The following is a 23,507-nucleotide window of genomic DNA, read 5'->3' as shown; positions in this document are numbered from 1 at the left end:
GTATTTTATGCTTCTGGCGTTAACTTCTAAGGCCCTAACTATTCGATCTGGTGGATCAACGCCGTAGAGTGAAGCCTAGGTTGACCGGAACGTAGAAATGACCATCACATTCAAACTGGTTGCAATTAATCCTTTTATACGATAGAAACACTGTTGTATTTTTACTGCATTTTATGCTTCGGGCGTTGACTTCTAAGCCCCTAACTATTCAATCTGTTGTGTCAACGCCCTAGAGTGAAGCCTAGGTTGCTCGGAATGTAGAAATGACCATAACATTCACACTGGTTGAAATTATTCGCTTTATACGATGGAAAAGCTGTTGCATCTTTATGGCATTTTATGCTTCTGGCGTTGACTTCTAAGGCCCTAACTATTCGATCTGGTGGTGCAACGCCCTAGAGTGAAGCCTAGGTTGCCCGGAACGTAGAAATGACCATTACTTTCGCAATGTTTGCCATTATTCATTTTATACGATGGAAAAACTGTTGTACTTATATTGTATTTTATGCTTCTGGCGTTGACTTCTTATGCCACAACTATTCAATCTTGTGGAACAACGCCCTAGGGTGAAGCCTAGGTTGACCGGAACGTAGAAATGGAAATAACTTTCACACCGGTAGCAATTAGTCGTTTTATACGATGGAAAAACAGTTCTATTTATTTTGTATTTTATGCTTCGGCCGTTGACTTCTAAGGCCCTAACTATTCGATCTGTTCTAGCAACGCCCTAGGGTGAAGCCTAGGCTACCCGGAACGTAGAAATGACCAGTACTTTCACACTGTTTGCAGTGACTCCTGTTATACGATGGAAAAACTGTTGCATCTTTATTGAATTTTATGCTTCTGGCGTTGACTTCTAAGACCCTAACTATTCTATCTGATGTATCAACGCCCTAGAGTGAAGCCTAGGTTGCTCGGAATGTAAAAATGACCATAACATTCACACTGGTTGAAATTATTCGTTTTATACGATGGAAAAACTGTTATATTTAAATTGTATTTTATGCTTCTGGCGTTGATTTCTTAGGCCCTAACTATTCAATCTGGTGGAGGAACACCCTAGAGTGAGGCCTAGGTTGCCCGGCACGTAGAAATGACCATCACTTCCATACTGGTAGCAATCATTCGTTTTATACGATGGAAAAACTGTTGTATTTATATTGTATTTTATGCTTCTGGCGTTGACTTCTAAGGCACAAACTATGCAATCTGTTGGTTCAACGCCCTAGAGTGAAGCCTAGGTTGCTCGGAATGTAGAAATGACCATAACATTCACACTGGTTGAAATTATTCGTTTTATACGATGGAAAAGCTGTTGCATCTTTATTGTATTTTATGCTTCTGGCGTTGACTTCTAAGGCCCTAACTATTCGATCTGGTGGATCAACGCCGTAGAGTGAAGCCTAGGTTGACCGGAACGTAGAAATGACCATCACATTCAAACTGGTTGCAATTAATCCTTTTATACGATAGAAACACTGTTGTATTTTTACTGCATTTTATGCTTCGGGCGTTGACTTCTAAGGCCCTAACTATTCAATCTGTTGTGTCGACGCCCTAGAGTGAAGCCTAGGTTGCTCGGAATGTAGAAATGACCATAACATTCACAGTGGTTGAAATTATTCGTTTTATACGATGGAAAAGCTGTTGCATCTTTATGGCATTTTATGCTTCTGGCGTTGACTTCTAAGGCCCTAACTGTTCGATCTGGTGGTGCAACGCCCTAGAGTGAAGCCTAGGTTGCCCTGAACGTAGAAATGACCATCACTTTCAAACTGGTTGCAATTAATCCTTTTATACGATGGAAAAACTGTTGTATTTATATTGTATTTTATGCTTCTGGCGTTCACTTCTTAGGCCCTAACTATTCGATCTGTTGGAACAACGCCCTATGGTGAAGCCTAGGTTGACCGGAACGTAGAAATGACCATAACTTTCACACCGGTAGCAATTATTCGTTTTACACGATGGAAAAACTGTTCTATTTGTTTTGCATTTTATGCATCGGGCGTTGACTTCTAAGGCCCTAACTATTCAATCTGTTGGAGCAACGCCCTAGGGTGAAGCCTAGGTTGCGCGGGAAGTAGAAATGACAATAACTTTCACACTGGTTGCAATTATTCGTTTTATACGATGGAAAAGCTATTGTATTTATATTGTATTTTATGCTGCTGGCGTTCACTTCTTAGGCCCTAACTATTCAATCTGGTGGAACAACACCCTAGAGTGAGGCCTAGGTTGCCCGGAACGTAGAAATGACATCACTTCCATACTGGTAGCAATCATTCGTTTTATACGATGGAAAAACTGTTGTATTTATATTGTATTTTATGCTTCTGGCGTTGACTTCTAAGGCACAAACTATTCGATCAGGAGGAGCAATGCCCTAGAGTGAAGCCTATGTTGCCCGGAACGTAGAAATGACCATCACTTTCAAACTGGTGGCAATTATACCTGTTATATGATGGAAAAACTGTTGTATTTTTATTGCATTTTATGCTTCGGGCATTGACTTCTAAGGTCCTAACTATTCAACCTGTTGGAACAACACCCTAGGGTGACGCCTAGGTTGCCCGGAAAGTGGAAAAGACAATAACTTTCACACTGGTTGCAATTATTCGTTTTATACGATGGAAAAGCTGTTGCATCTTTATTGTATTTTATGCTTCTGTCGTTGACGTCTAAGGCCGTAGCTATTAGATGTGCTGGAGCAACGCACTAGAGTGACGCCTAGGCTGCCTGGAACGTAGAAATGACCATTACTTTCGCAATGTTTGCAATTATTCATTTTATACGATGGAAAAACTGTTGTACTTATATTGTATTTTATGCTTCTGGCGTTGACTTCTTATGCCACAACTATTCAATCTTGTGGAACAACGCCCTAGCGTGAAGCCTAGGTTGACCGGAACGTAGAAATGGAAATAACTTTCACACCGGTAGCAATTATTCGTTTTATACGATGGAAAAATTGTAATATTTAAATTGTACTTTATGCTTCTGGCGTTGATTTCTTAGGCCCTAACTATTCAATCTGGTGGAGCAACACCCTAGAGTGAGGCGTAGGTTGCCCGGCACGTAGAAATGACCATCACTTCCATACTGGTAGCAATCATTCGTTTTATACGATGGAAAAACTGTTGTATTTATATCGTATTTTATGCTTCTGGCGTTGACTTCTAAGGCACAAACTATTCAATCTGTTGGTTCAACGCCCTAGAGTGAAGCCTAGGATGCTCGGAATGTAGAAATGACCATAACATTCACACTGGTTGAAATTACTCGTTTTATACGATGGAAAAGCTGTTGCATCTTTATTGTATTTTATGCTTCTGGCGTTGACTTCTAAGGCCCTAACTATTCGATCTGGTGGAGCAACGCCGTAGAGTGAAGCCTAGGTTGACCGGAACGTAGAAATGACCATCACTTTCAAACTGGTTGCAATTAATCCTTTTATACGGTAGAAACACTGTTGTATTTTTACTGCATTTTATGCTTCGGGCGTTGACTTCTAAGGCCCCAACTATTCAATCTGTTGTGTCAACGCCCTAGAGTGAAGCCTAGGTTGCTCGGAATGTAGAAATGTCCATAACATTCACACTGGTTGAAATTATTCGTTTTATACGATGGAAAAGCTGTTGCATCTTTATGGTATTTTATGCTTCTGGCGTTGACTTCTAAGGCCCTAACTATTCGATCTGGTGGTGCAACGCCCTAGAGTGAAGCCTAGGTTGCCCGGAACGTAGAAATGACCATCACTTTCAAACTGGTTGCAATTAATCCTTTTATACGATGGAAAAACTGTTGTATTTATATTGTATTTTATGCTTCTGGCGTTCACTTCTTAGGCCCTAACTATTCGATCTGGTGGAACAACGCCCTAGGGTGAAGCCTAGGTTGCCCGGAACGTAGAAATGACCATAACTTTTACACTGGTAGCAATTATTCGTTTTATACAATGGAAAAACTGTTGTATTTATATTGTATTTTATGCTTCTGGCGTTGACTTCTAAGGCACAAACTATGAAATCTGTTGGTTCAACGCCCTAGAGTGAAGCCTAGGTTGCTCGGAATGTAGAAATGACCATAACATTCACATTGGTTGAAATTATTCGTTTTATACGATGGAAAAACTGTTGTATTTATACTGTATTTTATACTTCGGGCGTTGACTTCTAAGGCCCTAACTATTCATTCTGTTGGATCAATGCCCTAGAGTGAAGCCTAGGTTGCTCGGAATGTAGAAATGACCATAACATTCACACTGGTTGAAATTATTCGTTTTATACGATGGAAAAGCTATTGTATTTATATTGTATTTTATGCTGCTGGCGTTCACTTCTTAGGCCCTAACTATTCAATCTGGTGGAACAACACCCTAGAGAGAGGCCTAGGTTGCCCGGAACGTAGAAATGACATCACGTCCATACTGGTAGCAATCACTCGTTTTATACGATGGAAAAACTGTTATGTTTATATAGTATCTTATGCTACTGGCGTTGACTTCTTAGGCCCTAACAATTCGATCTGATGGAACAACGACCTAGAGTGAGGCCTAGGTTGCCCCGAACGTAGAACTGATCATAGCTTTTACACTGGTAGCAATTAATCGTTTTATACAATGGAAAAACTGTTGTATTTATATTTTATTTTATGCTTCGGGCGTTGACTTCTAAGGCCCTAACTACTCGATCTGCTGGAGCAACGCCCTAGAGTGAAGCCTAGGTTGCCCGGAACGTAGAAATGACCATCACTTTCACACTGGTTGCTATTATTCGTTTTATACGATGGAAAAACTGCTGCATTTTTATTGCATTTTATGCTTCGGGCTCTGACTTCTAAGGTCCTAACTATTCAATCTGTTGGAGCAACGCCCTAGGGTGAAGCCTAGGTTGCCCGGAAAGTGGAAAAGACAATAACTTTCACACTGGTTGCAATTATTCGTTTTATAGGATGGAAAAGCTGTTGCATCTTTATTGTATTTTATGCTTCTGTCGTTGACGTCTAAGGCCGTAGCTATTAGATGTGAGGGAGCAACGCACTAGAGTGACGCCTAGGCTGCCTGGAACGTAGAAATGACCATTACTTTCGCAATGTTTGCAATTATTCATTTTATACGATGGAAAAACTGTTGTACTTATATTGTATTTTATGGTTCTGGCGTTGACTTCTTATGCCACAACTATTCAATCTTGTGGAACAACGCCCTAGGGTGAAGCCTAGGTTGACCGGAACGTAGAAATGGAAATAACTTTCACACCGGTAGCAATTAGTCGTTTTATACGATGGAAAAACAGTTCTATTTATTTTGTATTTTATGCTTCGGCCGTTGACTTCTAAGGCCCTAACTATTCGATCTGTTCTAGCAACGCCCTAGGGTGAAGCCTAGGCTACCCGGAACGTAGAAATGACCAGTACTTTCACACTGTTTGCAGTGACTCCTGTTATACGATGGAAAAACTGTTGCATCTTTATTGAATTTTACGCTTCTGGCGTTGACTTCTAAGGCCCTAACTATTCTATCTGGTGTATCAACGCCCTAGAGTGAAGCCTAGGTTGCTCGGAATGTAAAAATGACCATAACATTCACACTGGTTGAAATTATTCGTTTTATACGATGGAAAAACTGTTATATTTAAATTGTATTTTATGCTTCTGGCGTTGATTTCTTAGGCCCTAACTATTCAATCTGGTGGATCAACGCCGTAGAGTGAAGCCTAGGTTGCCCGGAAAGTAGAAATGACGTTAACCTTCATACTGGTTGCAATTATTCGTTTTATATGCTGGAAAAACTGTTGTATTTTTACTGCATTTTATGCTTCGGGCGTTGACTTCTAAGGCCCTAACTATTCAATCTGTTGTGTCAACGCCCTAGAGTGATGCCTAGGTTGCTCGGAATGTAGAAATGACCATAACTTTTACACTGGTAGCAATTACTCGTTTTATACAATGGAAAAACTGTTGTATTTATTTTGTATTTTATGCTCCGGGCGTTGACTTCTAAGGCCCTAACTGTTTGACCTGGTGGAGCAACGCCCTAGAGTGAAGCCTACGTTGCCCGGAACGTAGAAATGACCATAACTTTCACACTGGTTGCTATTATTCGTTCTATACGATGGAAAAACTGTTATATTTACATTGTATCTTATGCTTCTGGCGTTGACTTCTTAGGCCCTAACAATTCGATCTGGTGGAACAACGCCCTAGAGTGAAGCCTAGGTTGCCTGGAATGTACAAATGACCATCACTTTCACACGGGTTGCAATTATTCCTGTTATAGGATGGAAAGACTGTTGTATTTTTATTGTATTTTATGCTTCAGGCGTTGACTTCTGAGTCCGCAGCTATTCGATGTGGTGGAAGAACGCCATAGAGTGAAGCGTAGGTCGCCCGGAACGTAGAAATGACAATAACTTTCATACTGGTTGCAATTATTCGTTTTATATGATGGAAGAACTGTTGTATTTATATTGTATTTTATGCTGCTGGCGTTCACTTCTTAGGCCCTAACTATTCGATCTGGTGGAACAACGCCCTGGGGAGAAGCCTAGGTTGCCCGGAACGCAGAAATGACCATAACTTTGTCACTGGTTGCTATTATTAGTTTTATACGATGGAAAAACTGATCTATTAATTTTGTATTTTATGCTTCGGTCGTTGACTTCTAAGGCCCTAACTGTTCGATCTGGTGGAACAACGCCCTATAGTGAAGCCTAGGTTGCCTGAAACGTACAAATAACCATAGCTTTCATACTGGTTGCAATTATTCGTTTTATACGATGGAAAAACAGTTGTATTTATATTGTATTTTATGCTTCTGGCGTTCACTTCTTAGGCCCTAACTATTCGATCTGTTGGAACAACGCCCTATGGTGAAGCCTAGGTTGACCGGAACGTAGAAATGACCATAACTTTCACACCGGTAGCAATTATTCGTTTTACACGATGGAAAACCTGTTCTATTTGTTTTGTATTTTATGCATCGGGCGTTGACTTCTAAGGCCCTAACTATTCAATCTGTTGGAGCAACGCCCTAGGGTGAAGCCTAGGTTGCCCGGAAAGTAGAAATGACGTTAAGATTCACACCGGTAGCAATTATTTGTTTTACACGATGGAAAAACTGTTATGTTTATATAGTATCTTATGCTTCTGGCGTTGACTTCTTAGGCCCTAACAATTCGATCTGATGGAACGACGACCTAGAGTGAGGCCTAGGTTGCCCCGAACGTAGAACTGATCATAGCTTTTACACTGGTAGCAATTAATCGTTTTATACAATGGAAAAACTGTTGTATTTATATTGTATTTTATGCTTCGGGCGTTGACTTCTAAGGCCCTAACTATTCATTCTGTTGGATCAATGCCCTAGAGTGAAGCCTAGGTTGCTCGGAATGTAAAAATGACCATAACATTCACACTGGTTGTTAATTATTCGCTTTATACGATGGAAAAACTGTTGTATTTAAATTGTATTTTATGCTTCTGGCGTTGATTTCTTAGGCCCTTACTATTCAATCTGGTGGAACAACACCCTAGAGTGAGGCCTAGGTTGCCCGGAACGTAGAAATGACCACTACTTCCACACTGGTAGCAATCATTCGTTTTATACGATGGAAAAACGATTGTATTTATATTGTATTTTATGCTTCTGGCGTTGACTTCTAAGGCACAAACTATTCGATCTGGTGGAGCAACGCCCTAGTGTGAAGCCTAGGTTGCCCGGAACGTAGAAATGACCATCACTTTCAAACTGGTTGCAATTATTCCGTTTATATGATGGAAAAACTGTAGTATTTTTATTGCACTTTATGCTTCGGGCATTGACTTCTAAGGCCCTTACTATTCAATCTGTTGGAGCAACGCCCTAGGGTGTAGCCTAGGTTGCCCGGTTAAGTAGAAATGACCACAACTTTCATACTGGTTGCAATTACTCGTTTTATATGATGGAAAAACTGTTGTATTTATATTGTATTTTATGCTTCTGGCGTTCACTTCTTAGACCCTAACTATTGAATCTGTTGGAGCAACGCCCTAGTGTGTAGCCTAGGTTGCCCAGAACGTAGAAATGACCATTACTTTCGCAATGTTTGCAATTATACATTTAATACGATGGAAAAACTGTTTTACTTATATCGTATTTTATGCTTCTGGCGTTGACTTCTTATGCCCTAACTATTCCATCTGGTGGAACAAGGCCCTCGGGTGAAGCCTAGGTTGCCCGGAACGTAGAAATGGAAATAACTTTCACACCGGTTGCAATTATTCGTTTTATACGATGGAAAAACAGTTGTACTTATATTGTATTTTATGCTTCTGGCGTTGACTTCTAAGGCTCTAACTATTCGATCTGGTGGAGCAACGCAATAGAGTGAAGCCTAGGTTGCCTGGAACGTAGAATTGGCCATCACTTTCAAACTGGTTGCAATTATTCCTGTTATATGATGGAAACACTGTTGTATTTTTATTGCATTTGATGCTTCGGGCGTTGACTTCTAAGGCCCTAGCTATTCCATCTGTTGGAGCAACGGCCTAGGGTGAAGCCTAGGTTGCTCGGAAAGTAGAAATGACCATAAGGTTCATACTGGTTGCAATTATTCGTTTTATACAATGGAAAAACTGTTGTATTTTTATTGCATTTTATGCTTCTGGCGTTGACTTCTTAGGCCCTAACTATTCGATCTGGTGGAACGACGGCCTAGGGTGAAGCCTAGGTTGCCCGGAACGCAGAAATGACCATAACTTTTACACTGGTAGCAATTATTCGTTTTATACAAGGAAAAACTGTTGTATTTATATTGTAATTTATGCTTCTAGCGTTGACTTCTAAGGCACTATCTATTCGATCTGGTGGAGCAACGCCCTAGAGAGAAGCCTAGGCTGCCCGGAACGTAGAATTGGCCATCACTTTCAAACTGGTTGCAATTATTCCTGTTATATGATGGAAACACTGTTGTATTTTTTTTGCATTTTATGGTTCGGGCGTTCACTTCTAAGGTCCTAACTATTGAATCTGTTGGAGCAACGCTCTAGGGTGAAGCCGAGCTTGCTCGGAAAGTAGAAATGACCATAAGTTTCATACTGGTTGCAATTATTCGTTTTATATGACGGAAACACTGTTGTATTTTTATTGCATTTTATGCTTCGGGCGTTGACTTCTAAGGCCCTAACTATTCAACCTGTTGGAGCAACGCCCTAGGGTGAAGCCTAGGTTGCTCGGAAAGTAGAAATGCCCATCAGTTTCATACTGGTTGCAATTATTCGTTTTATACGATGGAAAAACTGTTGTATTTATATTGTATTTTATGCTTCTGGCGTTGACTTCTAGGGCCCTAGCTATTCGATCTGGTGGAGCAACGCCCTAGAGTGAAGCCTAGGTTGCCCGGAAAGGAGAAATGACCATCACTTTCAAACTGGTTGCAATTAATCCTGTTATACGATGGAAAAACTGTTGTATTTTTATTGCATTTTATGCTTCTGGCGTTCACTTCTTAGGCCCTAACTATTCGATCTGGTGGAACAACGCCCTAGAGTGAATCCTAGGTTGCTCGGAATGTAGAAATGACCATAACTTTCACACTGGTTGCAATTATTCGTTTTATACGATGGAAACGCTGTTGTATTTATATCGTATTTTATGCTTCTGGAGTTTACTTCTAAGGACCTAACTATTCGATCTGGTGGAGGAGCGCCCTAGAGTGAATCCTAGGTTGCTCGGAATGTAGAAATGACCATAACTTTCACACTGGTTGCAATTATTCGTTTTATACGATGGAAACGTTGTTGTATTTATATCGTATTTTATGCTTCTGGCGTTTACTTCTAAGGACCAAACTATTCGATCTGGTGGAGCAACGCCCTAGAGTGACGCCTAGGGTGCTCGGAACGTAGAAATGACCATTACTTTCACACTGGTTGCAATTATTCGTTTTATTCGATGGAAAAGCTGTTGTATTTATATCGTATTTTATGCTTCTGGCGTTGACTTCTTAGGCCGTAACTATTCCTTCTGGTGGAGCAACGCCCTGGTGTGAAACCTAGGTTGCCCGGAACGTAGAATTGGCCATCACTTTCAAACTGGTTGCAATTATTCCTGTTATATGATGGAAACACTGTTGTATTTTTTTTGCATTTTATGGTTCGGGCGTTGACTTCTAAGGCCCTAACTATTCAATCTGTTGGAGCAACGCCCTAGGGTGAAGCCTAGGTTGCTCGGAAAGTAGAAATGACCATAAGTTTCATACTGGTTGCAGTTATTCGTTTTATACGATGGAAACGCTGTTGTATTTATATCGTATTTTATGCTTCTGGCGTTTACTTCTAAGGACCTAACTTTTCGATCTGGTGGAGGAGCGCCCTAGAGTCAATCCTAGGTTGCTCGGAATGTAGAAAAGACCATAACTTTCACACTGGTTGCTATTATTCGTTTTATACGATGGAAACGCTGTTGTATTTATATCGTATTTTATGCTTCTGGCGTTTACTTCTAAGGACCTAACTATTCGATCTGGAGGAGCAACGCCATAGAGTGAATCCTAGGTTGCTCGGAATATAGAAATGACCATAACTTTCATACTGGTTGCAATTATTCGTTTTATACAATGGAAACGCTGTTGTATTTATATTGTACTTTAAGCCTCTGGCGTTGACTTCTAAGGCCGTAGCTATTAGATGTGGTGGAGCAACGCCCTAGAGTGACGCCTAGGGTGCTCGGAACGTAGAAATGACCATTACTTTCACACTGGTTGCAATTATTCGTTTTATGCGATGGAAAAGCTGTTGTATTTATATCGTATTTTATGCTTCTGGCGTTTACTTCTAAGGACCTAACTATTCGATCTGGTGGAGGAGCGCCCTAGAGTCAATCCTAGGTTGCTCGGAATGTAGAAATGACCATAACTTTCACACTGGCTGCAATTATTCGTTTTATACGATGGAAAAGCTTTTGCATTTATATCGTATTGTATGCTTCTGGCGTTGACATCTTAGGCCGTAACTATTCGGTCTGGTCGAGCAACGCCCTGGAGTGAAACCTAGGTTGCCCGGAACGTAGATTTGGCCATCACTTTCAAACTGGTTGCAAATATTCCTGATATATGATGGAAACACTGTTGTATTTTTTTTGCATTTTATGGTTTGGGCGTTGACTTCTAAGGCCCAATCTATTCAATCTGTTGGAGCAAGGCTCTAGGGTGAAGCCTAGGTTGCTCGGAAGGTAGAAATGACCATAAGTTTCATACTGGTTGCAATTATTCCTTTTATACGATGGAAAAACTGTTGTATTTATATTGTATTTTATGCTTCTAGCGTTGACTTCTAAGGCACTATCTATTCGATGTGGTGGAGCAACGCCCTAGAGAGAAGCCTAGGTTGCCCGGAACGTAGAATTGGCCATCACTTTCAAACTGGTTGCAATTATTCCTGTTATATGATGGAAACACTGTTGTATTTTTTTTGCATTTTATGGTTCGGGCGTTCACTTCTAAGGTCCTAACTATTGAATCTGTTGGAGCAACGCCCTAGAGTGAAGCCTAGCATGCTCGGAAAGTAGAAATGACCATAAGTTTCATACTGGTAGCAATTATTCGTTTTATACGATGGAAAAACTGTTCTATTTATTTTGTATTTTATGCTTCGGGCGTTGACTTATAAGGCCCTAACTATTCAATCTGTTGGTGCAACGACAAAGGGTGAAGCCTATGTTGCCCGGAAAGTAGATATGACGTTAACTTTCATACTGGTTGCAATTATTCGTTTTATACGATGGAAAAACTGTTTTATTTATTTTGTATTTCATGCTTCGGGCGTTGACTTCTAAGGCCCTAACTATTCGATCTGGTGGCGCAACGCCCTAGAGTGAAGCCTAGGTTGCCCGGAACGTAGAAATGACCATAACTTTCACACTGGTTGCAATTATTCGTTTTATACGATGGAAAAGCTGTGGCATCTTTATTGTATTTTATTCATCTGGGGTTGAATTCTAAGGCCGTAGCTATTAGATGTGGTGGAGCAACGCCCTAGAGTGACGCCTAGGTGGCCCGGAACGTAGAAATGACCATTACTTTCACAATGTTTGCAATTACTCATTTTATACGATGGCAAAGCTTTTGTACTTATATTGTATTTTATTCTTCTGGTGTTGACTTCTTAGACCCTAATTATTCGATCTGGTGGAACAACATCCTAGAGTGAAGACTAGGTTGCCCGGAACATGGAAATGACCATTACTTTCGCACTGTTTGCAGTTATTCCTGTTATACGATGGAAAAACTTTTGCATCTTTATTGTATTTTATGCTTCTGGCGTTGACCTCTAAGGCCCTAGCTATTTGATTTGGTGGAGCAACGCCCGAGAGTGGGGCCTAGGTTGCCCGGTACATAGAAATGACCATTACTTTCACACTGTTTGCAAATATACATTATATACGATGGAAAATCTGTTGTATTTATGTTGTATTTTATGCTTCTGGCGTTGACTTCTTAGGCCCTAACTATTTGATCTGGTGGAGCACCGCCCTAGAGTGAAGCCTAGGTTGCCCGAAACATAGAAATGACAATTCCATTCACACTGGTTGCAATTATTCCTGTTATACGATGGAAAAACTGTTGTATTTTTATTGTATTATATGCTTCTGGCGTTTAATTCTAAGTCGCTAGCTATTTGATCTGGTGGAGCAACGACCTAGAGTGAAGCCTAGGTTGACCGGAACGTAGAAATGACCATTACTTTCACACTGATTGCTATTATTCATTTTGTACGATGGAAAAGCTGTTGTATTTATATTGTATTGTATGCATCTGGCGTTGACTTCTAAGGTCGTAGCTATTAGATGTGGTGGAGCAACGCCCTAGAGTGACGCCTAGGTTGCCCGGAACGTAGAAATGACCATTACTTTCACAATGTTTGCAACTACTCATTTTATACGATGGAATAACTGTTGTACTTATATTGTATTTTATCCTCCTGGCGTTGAATTCTAAGTCCCTAGCTATTCGATCTGGTAGAGCAACGCCCTAGAGTGAAACCTAGGTTGCCCGGAACGTAGAAATGACCTTAACTTTCACACTGGTTGCTATTATTCGTTTTATACGATGGAAAAACTGTTACATTTATATTGTATTTTATGCTTCTGGCGTTGACTTCTTAGGCCCTAACTATTCGATCTGGTGGAACAACGCCTTAGAGTGAAACCTACGTTGCCCGGAACGTAGAAATGACCATTACCTTCACCCTGGTTGCAATTATTCCTGTTTTACGATGGAAAAACTGTTGCATCTTTATTGTATTTTATGCTTCTGGCGTTGATTTCTAAGGCCCTAACTATTCGGTCTGATGGAGCATCGCCCTAGAGTGAAGCCTAGGTTGCGTGGAACGTAGAAATGACCACAACTTTCACACTGGTAGCAATTATTCGTTTTATACGATGGAAAAGCTGTTGTATTTATATCGTATTTTATGCTTCTGGCGTTGACTTCTTAGGCCCTAACTATTCCATCTGGTGGAACAACGCCCTAGGGTGAAACCTAGGTTGCGCGGAACGTAGAAATGACCACAACTTTCACACTGGTAGCAATTATTCGTTTTATACGATGGAAAAACTGTTTTATTTATTTTGTATTTTATGCTTCTGGCGTTGACTTCTAAGGCCCTAACTATTCGATCTGGTGGTGCAACGCCCTAGAGTGAAGCCTAGGTTGCCCGGAAAGTAGAAATGACCATAACTTTCATCCTGGTTTCAATTATTCGTTTTATATGATGGAAAAGCTGTTGTATTTATATAGTGTTTTATGCTTCTGGCGTTGACTTCTTAGTCCCTAACTATTCGATCTGGTGGAGCAACGCAATAGAGTGAAGCCTAGGTTGCCCGGAACGTATAATTGGCCATCACTTTCAAACTGGTTGCAATTATTCCTGTTATATGATGGAAACACTGTTGTATTTTTTTTGCATTTGATGGTTCGGGCGTTGACTTCTAACGCCCTAACTATTCAACCTTTTGGAGCAACGCCCTAGGGTGAAGCCCAGGTTGCTCGGAAAGTAGAAATGACCATAAGTTTCATACTGGTTGCAATTATTCGTTTTATACGATGGAAAATCTGTTGTATTTATATTGTATTTTATGCTTCTGGCGTTGACTTCTTAGGCCGTAACTATTCGATGAGGTGGAGCAACTCCTTGGAGTGAAACCTAGGTTGCCCGGGACGTAGAAATGACCATGACTTTTACACTGGTAGCAAATATTCGTTTTATACAATGCAAAAACTGTTCTATTTATTTTGTATTTAATGCTTCGGGCGTTGACTTCTAAGGCCCTAACTGTTTGATCTGGTGGCGCAACGCACTAGAGTGAAGCCTATGTTGCCCGGAACGTAGAAATGACCATAACTTTCACACTGGTTGCTATTATTCGTTTTAGACGATGGAAAAACTGTTATATTTATATTGTATTTTATGCTTCTGGCGTTGACTTCTGAGGCCGTTGCTATTCGATGTGGTGGAAGAACGCCATAGAGTGAAGCCTATGTAGCCCGGAACGTAGAAATGTCCATATCTTTCACACTGTTTGCAATTATTCGTTTTATACGATGGAAAAACTTTTGTACTTATATTGTATTTTATTCTTCTGGCGTTGACTTCTTGGTCCCTAACTATTCGATCTGGTGGAACAACGCCCCAGAGTGAAGACTAGGAGGACCGGAATATGGAAATGACCATTACTTCCACACTGTTTGCAGTTACTCCTGTTATACGATGGAAAAACTTTTGCATCTTTATTGTATTTTATGCTTCTGGCGTTGACTTCTAAGGCCCTAGATATTCGATTTGGTGGAGCAACGCCAGAGAGTGGAGCCTAGGTTGTCCGGTACGTAGAAATGACCATTACTTTCACACTGTTCGCAAATATACATTATATACGATGGAAAATCTGTTGTATTTATGTTGTATTTTACGCTTCTGGCGTTGACTTCTTAGGCCTTAACTATTCGATTTGGTGGAGCAACGCCCTACAGTGAAGCCTAGATTGCCCGGAACGTAGATATGTCCATAACAATCACACAGGTTGCAATTATTCGTTTTATACGATGGAAAGACTGTTGTATTTATTTTGTAGCTTATGCTTCTGGCGCTGACTTCTAAGGCCCTAACTATTCCATCTGGTGGAACGACGCCCTAGGGTGAAGCCTAGGTTGCCCGGAAGGTAGAAATGACCAGTACTTTCACACTGGTTGCAGTTATTCGTTTTATACAATGGAAAAACTGTTCTATTTAATTTGCATTTTATGCTTCGGGCGTTGACTTCTAAGGCCCTAGCTATTCGATCTGGTGGAACAACGCCTTAGAGTGAAACCTACGTTGCCCGGAACGTAGAAATGACCATTACCTTTACCCTGGTTGCAATTATTCCTGTTTTACGATGGAAAAACTGTTGCATCTTTATTGTATTTTATGCTTCTGGCGTTGATTTCTAAGGCCCTAACTATTCGGTCTGGTGGAGCAACGCCCTAGAGTGAAGCCTAGTTTGCCCGGAACGTAGAAATGACCATTACATTCACACTGGCTGCAATTATTCGTTTTATACGATGGAAAAGCTTTTGCATTTATATCGTATTGTATGCTTCTGGCGTTGACTTCTTAGGCCCTAACTATTCGATCTGGTGGAACAACGCCCTAGTGTGAAGCCTAGGTTGCCCGGAACATGGAAATGACCATTACTTTCACACTGTTTGCAAATATACATTATATACGATGGAAAAGCTGTTGTATTTATATTGTATTTTATGCTTCGGGCGTTGACATCTAAGGTACTAACTATTCGATCCGGTGGAGCAACGCCCGAGAGAGAAGCCTAGGTTGCCCGGAACGTAGAAATGACCATCACTTTCAAACTGGTGCAATTATTCCAGTTATATGATGGAAAAACTGTTGTACTTCTATTGCATTTTATGCTTCGGGCATTACCTTCTAAGGCCCTCACTATTCAATCTGTTGGAGCAAGGCCCTAGGGTGAAGCCTAGGTTGCTCGGAAAGTAAAAATGACCATAAGTTTCATACTGGTTGCAATTATTCGTTTTATACGATGGAAAAACTGTTGTATTTATATTGTATTTTATGCTTCTAGCGTTGACTTCTAAGGCACTATCTATTCGATCTGGTGGAGCAACGCCCTAGAGAGAAGCCTAGGTTTCCCGGAACGTAGAATTGGCCATCACTTTCAAACTGGTTGCAATTATTCCTGTTATATGTGGGAAACACTGTTGTATTTTTTTTGCATTTTATGGTTCGGTGGTTGACTTCTAAGGCCCTAACTATTCAATCTGTTGGACAAACGCCTCAGGGTGAAGCCTAGGTTGCTCGGAAAGTAGAAATGACCATAAGATTCATACTGGCTGCAATTATTCGTTTTATACGATGGAAAAACTGTTGTATTTATATTGTATTTTATGCTTCTGGCATTGACTTCTAAGGCACTATCTATTCGATCTTGTGGAGCAACGCCCTAGAGAGAAGCCTAGGTTGCCCGGAACGTAGAATTGGCCATCACTTTCAAACTGGTTGCAATTATTCCTGTTATATGATGGAAACACTGTTGTATTTTTTTTGCATTTTATGGTTCGGGCGTTCACTTCTAAGGTCCTAACTATTGAATCTGTTGGAGCAACGCCCTAGGGTGAAGCCTAGCATGCTCGGAAAGTAGAAATGACCATAAGTTTCATACTGGTAGCAATTATTCGTTTTATACGATGGAAAAACTGTTCTATTTATTTTGTATTTTATGCTTCGGGCGTTGACTTCTAAGGCCCTAACTATTCAATCTGTTGGTGCAACGACCGAGGGTGAAGCCTATGTTGCCCGGAAAGTAGAAATGACGTTAACTTTCATACTGGTTGCAATTATTCGTTTTATACGATGGAAAAACTGTTTTATTTATTTTGTATTTCATGCTTCGGGCGTTGACTTCTAAGGCCCTAACTATTCGATCTGGTGGCGCAACGCCCTAGAGTGAAGCCTAGGTTGCCCGGAACGTAGAAATGACCATAACTTTCACACTGGTTGCAATTATTCGTTTTATACGATGGAAAAGCTGTGGCATCTTTATTGTATTTTATTCATCTGGGGTTGACTTCTAAGGCCGTAGCTATTAGATGTGGTGGAGCAACGCCCTAGAGTGACGCCTAGGTGGCCCGGAACGTAGAAATGACCATTACTTTCACAATGTTTGCAATTACTCATTTTATACGATGGAAAAGCTTTTGTACTTATATTGTATTTTATTCTTCTGGTGTTGACTTCTTAGACCCTAATTATTCGATCTGGTGGAACAACGCCCTAGAGTGAAGACTAGGTTGCCCGGAACATGGAAATGACCATTACTTTCGCACTGTTTGCAGTTATTCCTGTTATACGATGGAAAAACTTTTGCATCTTTATTGTATTTTATGCTTCTGGCGTTGACCTCTAAGGCCCTAGCTATTTGATTTGGTGGAGCAACGCCCGAGAGTGGGGCCTAGGTTGCCCGGTACATAGAAATGACCATTACTTTCACACTGTTTGCAAATATACATTATATACGATGGAAAATCTGTTGTATTTATGTTGTATTTCATGCTTCTGGCGTTGACTTCTTAGGCCCTAACTATTTGATCTGGTGGAGCACCGCCCTAGAGTGAAGCCTAGGTTGCCCGAAACGTAGAAATGACCATTACTTTCACACTGATTGCTATTATTCATTTTGTACGATGGAAAAGCTGCTGTATTTATATTGTATTGTATGCATCTGGCGTTGACTTCTAAGGTCGTAGCTATTAGATGTGGTGGAGCAACGCCCTAGAGTGACGCCTAGGTTGCCCGGAACGTAGAAATGACCATTACTTTCACAATGTTTGCAACTACTCATTTTATACGATGGAATAACTGTTGTACTTATATTGTATTTTATCCTTCTGGCGTTGAATTCTAAGTCCCTAGCTATTCGATCTGGTAGAGCAACGCCCTAGAGTGAAACCTAGGTTGCCCGGAACGTAGAAATGACCATAACTTTCACACTGGTTGCTATTATTCGTTTTATACGATGGAAAAGCTGTTACATTTATATTGTATTTTATGCTTCTGGCGTTGACTTCTTAGGCCCTAACTATTCGATCTGGTGGAACAACGCCTTAGAGTGAAACCTACGTTGCCCGGAACGTAGAAATGACCATTACCTTCACCCTGGTTGCAATTATTCCTGTTTTACGATGGAAAAACTGTTGCATCTTTATTGTATTTTATGCTTCTGGCGTTGATTTCTAAGGCCCTAACTATTCGGTCTGATGGAGCAACGCCCTAGAGTGAAGCCTAGTTTGCCCGGAACGTAGAAACGACCATTACATTCACACTGGTTGCAATTATTCGTTTTATACGATGGAAAAGCTTTTGCATTTATATCGTATTGTATGCTTCTGGCGTTGACTTCTTAGGCCCTAACTATTCGATCTGGTGGAACAACGCCCTAGTGTGAAGCCTAGGTTGCCCGGAACATGGAAATGACCATTACTTTCACACTGTTTGCAAATATACATTATATACGATGGAAAAGCTGTTGTATTTATATTGTATTTTATGCTTCTGGCGTTGACTTCTAAGGTACTAACTACTCGATCCGGTGGAGCAACGCCCGAGAGTGAAGCCTAGGTTGCCCGCAACGTAGAAATGACCATCACTTTCAAACTGGTTGCAATTATTCCAGTTATATGACGGAAAAACTGTTGTACTTCTATTGCATTTTATGCTTCGGTCATTACCTTCTAAGGCCCTCACTATTCAATCTGATGGAGCGACGCCCTAGGGAGAAGCCTAGGTTGCCCGGAAAGTAGAAATGACCACAACTTTCACACTGGTTGCTATTATTCGTTTTATACGATGGAAAAACTGTTACATTTATATTGTATTTTATGCTTCTGGCGTTGACTTCTTAGGCCCTAACTATTCGATCTGGTGGAACAACGCCCTAGGGTGAAGCCTAGGTTGCCCGGAACGTAGAAATGGCCATAACTTTCACACTGGTAGCAATTATTCGTTTTATACCATGGAAACTCTGTTGTATTTTTATTGCATTTTATGCTTCGGGCGTTGACTTCTAAGGCCCTAACTATTGAATCTGTTGGAGCAACGCCCTAGGGTGAAGCCTAGCTTGCTCGGAAAGTAGAAATGACCATAAGTTTCATACTGGTTGCAATTATGCGTTTTATATGATGGAAACACTGTTGTATTTTTATTGCATTTTATGCTTCGGGCGTTGACTTCTAAGGTCCTAACTATTCAATCTGTTGGAGCAACGCCCTAGGGTGAAGCCTAGGTTGCTCGGAAAGTAGAAATGACCATCAGTTTCTTACTGGTTGCAATTATTCGTTTTATACGATGGAAAAACTGTTGTATTTATATTGTATTTTATGCTTCTGGCGTTGACTTCTAAGGCCCTAGCTAGTCGATCTGGTGGAGCAACGCCCTAGAGTGAAGCCTAGGTTGCCCGGAAAGGAGAAATGACCATCACTTCCAAACTGGTTGCAATTAATCCTGTTATACGATGGAAAAACTGTTGTATTTTTATTGCATTTTATGCTTCTGGCGTTCACTTCTTAGGCCCTAACTATTCGATCTGGTGGAACAACGCCCTAGAGTGAATCCTAGGTTGCTCGGAATGTAGAAATGACCATAACTTTCACACTGGTTGCAATTATTCGTTTTATACGATGGAAACGCAGTTGCATTTATATCGTATTTTATGCTTCTGGCGTTTACTTCTAAGGACCTAACTATTCGATCTGGTGGAGGAGCGCCCTAGAGTGATTCCTAGGTTGCTCGGAATGTAGAAATGACCATAACTTTCACACTGGTTGCAATTATTCGTTTTATACGATGGAAACGTTGTTGTATTTATATCGTATTTTATGCTTCTGGCGTTTACTTCTAAGGACCAACCTATTCGATCTGGTGGAGCAACGCCCTAGAGTGAAGCCTAGGTTGCCTGGAAAGCAGAAATGACCATAACTTTCATCCTGGTTTCAATTATTCGTTTTATATGATGGAAATCTGTTGTATTTATATAGTGTTTTATGCTTCTGGCGTTGACTTCTAAGGCCCTAACTATTCGATCTGGTGGCGCAACGCCCTAGAGTGAAGCCTAGGTTGCCCGGAACGTAGAAATGACCATAACTTTCACACTGGTTGCAATTATTCGTTTTATACGATGGAAAAGCTGTGGCATCTTTATTGTATTTTATTCATCTGGGGTTGACTTCTAAGGCCGTAGCTATTAGATGTGGTGGAGCAACGCCCTAGAGTGACGCCTAGGTGGCCCGGAACGTAGAAATGACCATTACTTTCACAATGTTTGCAATTACTCATTTTATACGATGGAAAAGCTTTTGTACTTATATTGTATTTTATTCTTCTGGTGTTGACTTCTTAGACCCTAATTATTCGATCTGGTGGAACAACGCCCTAGAGTGAAGACTAGGTTGCCCGGAACATGGAAATGACCATTACTTTCGCACTGTTTGCAGTTATTCCTGTTATACGATGGAAAAACTTTTGCATCTTTATTGTATTTTATGCTTCTGGCGTTGACCTCTAAGGCCCTAGCTATTTGATTTGGTGGAGCAACGCCCGAGAGTGGGGCCTAGGTTGCCCGGTACATAGAAATGACCATTACTTTCACACTGTTTGCAAATATACATTATATACGATGGAAAATCTGTTGTATTTATGTTGTATTTCATGCTTCTGGCGTTGACTTCTTAGGCCCTAACTATTTGATCTGGTGGAGCACCGCCCTAGAGTGAAGCCTAGGTTGCCCGAAACGTAGAAATGACCATTACTTTCACACTGATTGCTATTATTCATTTTGTACGATGGAAAAGCTGCTGTATTTATATTGTATTGTATGCATCTGGCGTTGACTTCTAAGGTCGTAGCTATTAGATGTGGTGGAGCAACGCCCTAGAGTGACGCCTAGGTTGCCCGGAACGTAGAAATGACCATTACTTTCACAATGTTTGCAACTACTCATTTTATACGATGGAATAACTGTTGTACTTATATTGTATTTTATCCTTCTGGCGTTGAATTCTAAGTCCCTAGCTATTCGATCTGGTAGAGCAACGCCCTAGAGTGAAACCTAGGTTGCCCGGAACGTAGAAATGACCATAACTTTCACACTGGTTGCTATTATTCGTTTTATACGATGGAAAAGCTGTTACATTCATATTGTATTTTATGCTTCTGGCGTTGACTTCTTAGGCCCTAACTATTCGATCTGGTGGAACAACGCCTTAGAGTGAAACCTACGTTGCCCGGAACGTAGAAATGACCATTACCTTCACCCTGGTTGCAATTATTCCTGTTTTACGATGGAAAAACTGTTGCATCTTTATTGTATTTTATGCTTCTGGCGTTGATTTCTAAGGCCCTAACTATTCGGTCTGATGGAGCAACGCCCTAGAGTGAAGCCTAGTTTGCCCGGAACGTAGAAACGACCATTACATTCACACTGGTTGCAATTATTCGTTTTATACGATGGAAAAGCTTTTGCATTTATATCGTATTGTATGCTTCTGGCGTTGACTTCTTAGGCCCTAACTATTCGATCTGGTGGAACAACGGCCTAGTGTGAAGCCTAGGTTGCCCGGAACATGGAAATGACCATTACTTTCACACTGTTTGCAAATATACATTATATACGATGGAAAAGCTGTTGTATTTATATTGTATTTTATGCTTCTGGCGTTGACTTCTAAGGTACTAACTACTCGATCCGGTGGAGCAACGCCCGAGAGTGAAGCCTAGGTTGCCCGCAACGTAGAAATGACCATCACTTTCAAACTGGTTGCAATTATTCCAGTTATATGACGGAAAAACTGTTGTACTTCTATTGCATTTTATGCTTCGGTCATTACCTTCTAAAGCCCTCACTATTCAATCTGATGGAGCGACGCCCTAGGGAGAAGCCTAGGTTGCCCGGAAAGTAGAAATGACCACAACTTTCACACTGGTTGCTATTATTCGTTTTATACGATGGAAAAACTGTTACATTTATATTGTATTTTATGCTTCTGGCGTTGACTTCTTAGGCCCTAACTATTCGATCTGGTGGAACAACGCCCTAGGGTGAAGCCTAGGTTGCCCGGAACGTAGAAATGGCCATAACTTTCACACTGGTAGCAATTATTCGTTTTATACCATGGAAACTCTGTTGTATTTTTATTGCATTTTATGCTTCGGGCGTTGACTTCTAAGGCCCTAACTATTGAATCTGTTGGAGCAACGCCCTAGGGTGAAGCCTAGCTTGCTCGGAAAGTAGAAATGACCATAAGTTTCATACTGGTTGCAATTATGCGTTTTATATGATGGAAACACTGTTGTATTTTTATTGCATTTTATGCTTCGGGCGTTGACTTCTAAGGCCCTAACTATTCAATCTGTTGGAGCAACGCCCTAGGGTGAAGCCTAGGTTGCTCGGAAAGTAGAAATGACCATCAGTTTCTTACTGGTTGCAATTATTCGTTTTATACGATGGAAAAACTGTTGTATTTATATTGTATTTTATGCTTCTGGCGTTGACTTCTAAGGCCCTAGCTAGTCGATCTGGTGGAGCAACGCCCTAGAGTGAAGCCTAGGTTGCCCGGAAAGGAGAAATGACCATCACTTCCAAACTGGTTGCAATTAATCCTGTTATACGATGGAAAAACTGTTGTATTTTTATTGCATTTTATGCTTCTGGCGTTCACTTCTTAGGCCCTAACTATTCGATCTGGTGGAACAACGCCCTAGAGTGAATCCTAGGTTGCTCGGAATGTAGAAATGACCATAACTTTCACACTGGTTGCAATTATTCGTTTTATACGATGGAAACGCAGTTGCATTTATATCGTATTTTATGCTTCTGGCGTTTACTTCTAAGGACCTAACTATTCGATCTGGTGGAGGAGCGCCCTAGAGTGATTCCTAGGTTGCTCGGAATGTAGAAATGACCATAACTTTCACACTGGTTGCAATTATTCGTTTTATACGATGGAAACGTTGTTGTATTTATATCGTATTTTATGCTTCTGGCGTTTACTTCTAAGGACCAACCTATTCGATCTGGTGGAGCAACGCCCTAGAGTGAAGCCTAGGTTGCCTGGAAAGCAGAAATGACCATAACTTTCATCCTGGTTTCAATTATTCGTTTTATATGATGGAAATCTGTTGTATTTATATAGTGTTTTATGCTTCTGGCGTTGACTTCTTAGTCCCTAACTATTCCATCTGGTGGAACAACGCCCTAGGGTGAAGCCTAGGTTGCCTGGAACGTAGAAATGACCATCACTTTCACACGGGTTGCAATTATTCCTGTTATATGATGGAAACACTGTTGTATTTTTTTTGCATTTTATGGTTCGGGCGTAGACTTCTAAGGCCCTAACTATTCAATCTGTTGGAGCAACGTCCTAGGGTGAAGCCTATGTTGCTCGGAAAGTAGAAATGACCAT

The sequence above is a fragment of the Calliopsis andreniformis genome, unplaced genomic scaffold, assembly GCF_051401765.1.
Source record: "Calliopsis andreniformis isolate RMS-2024a unplaced genomic scaffold, iyCalAndr_principal scaffold0002, whole genome shotgun sequence".
NCBI classification, from domain to species: Eukaryota; Metazoa; Arthropoda; class Insecta; order Hymenoptera; family Andrenidae; genus Calliopsis; species Calliopsis andreniformis.
This window is presented reverse-complemented; position numbering follows the sequence as displayed.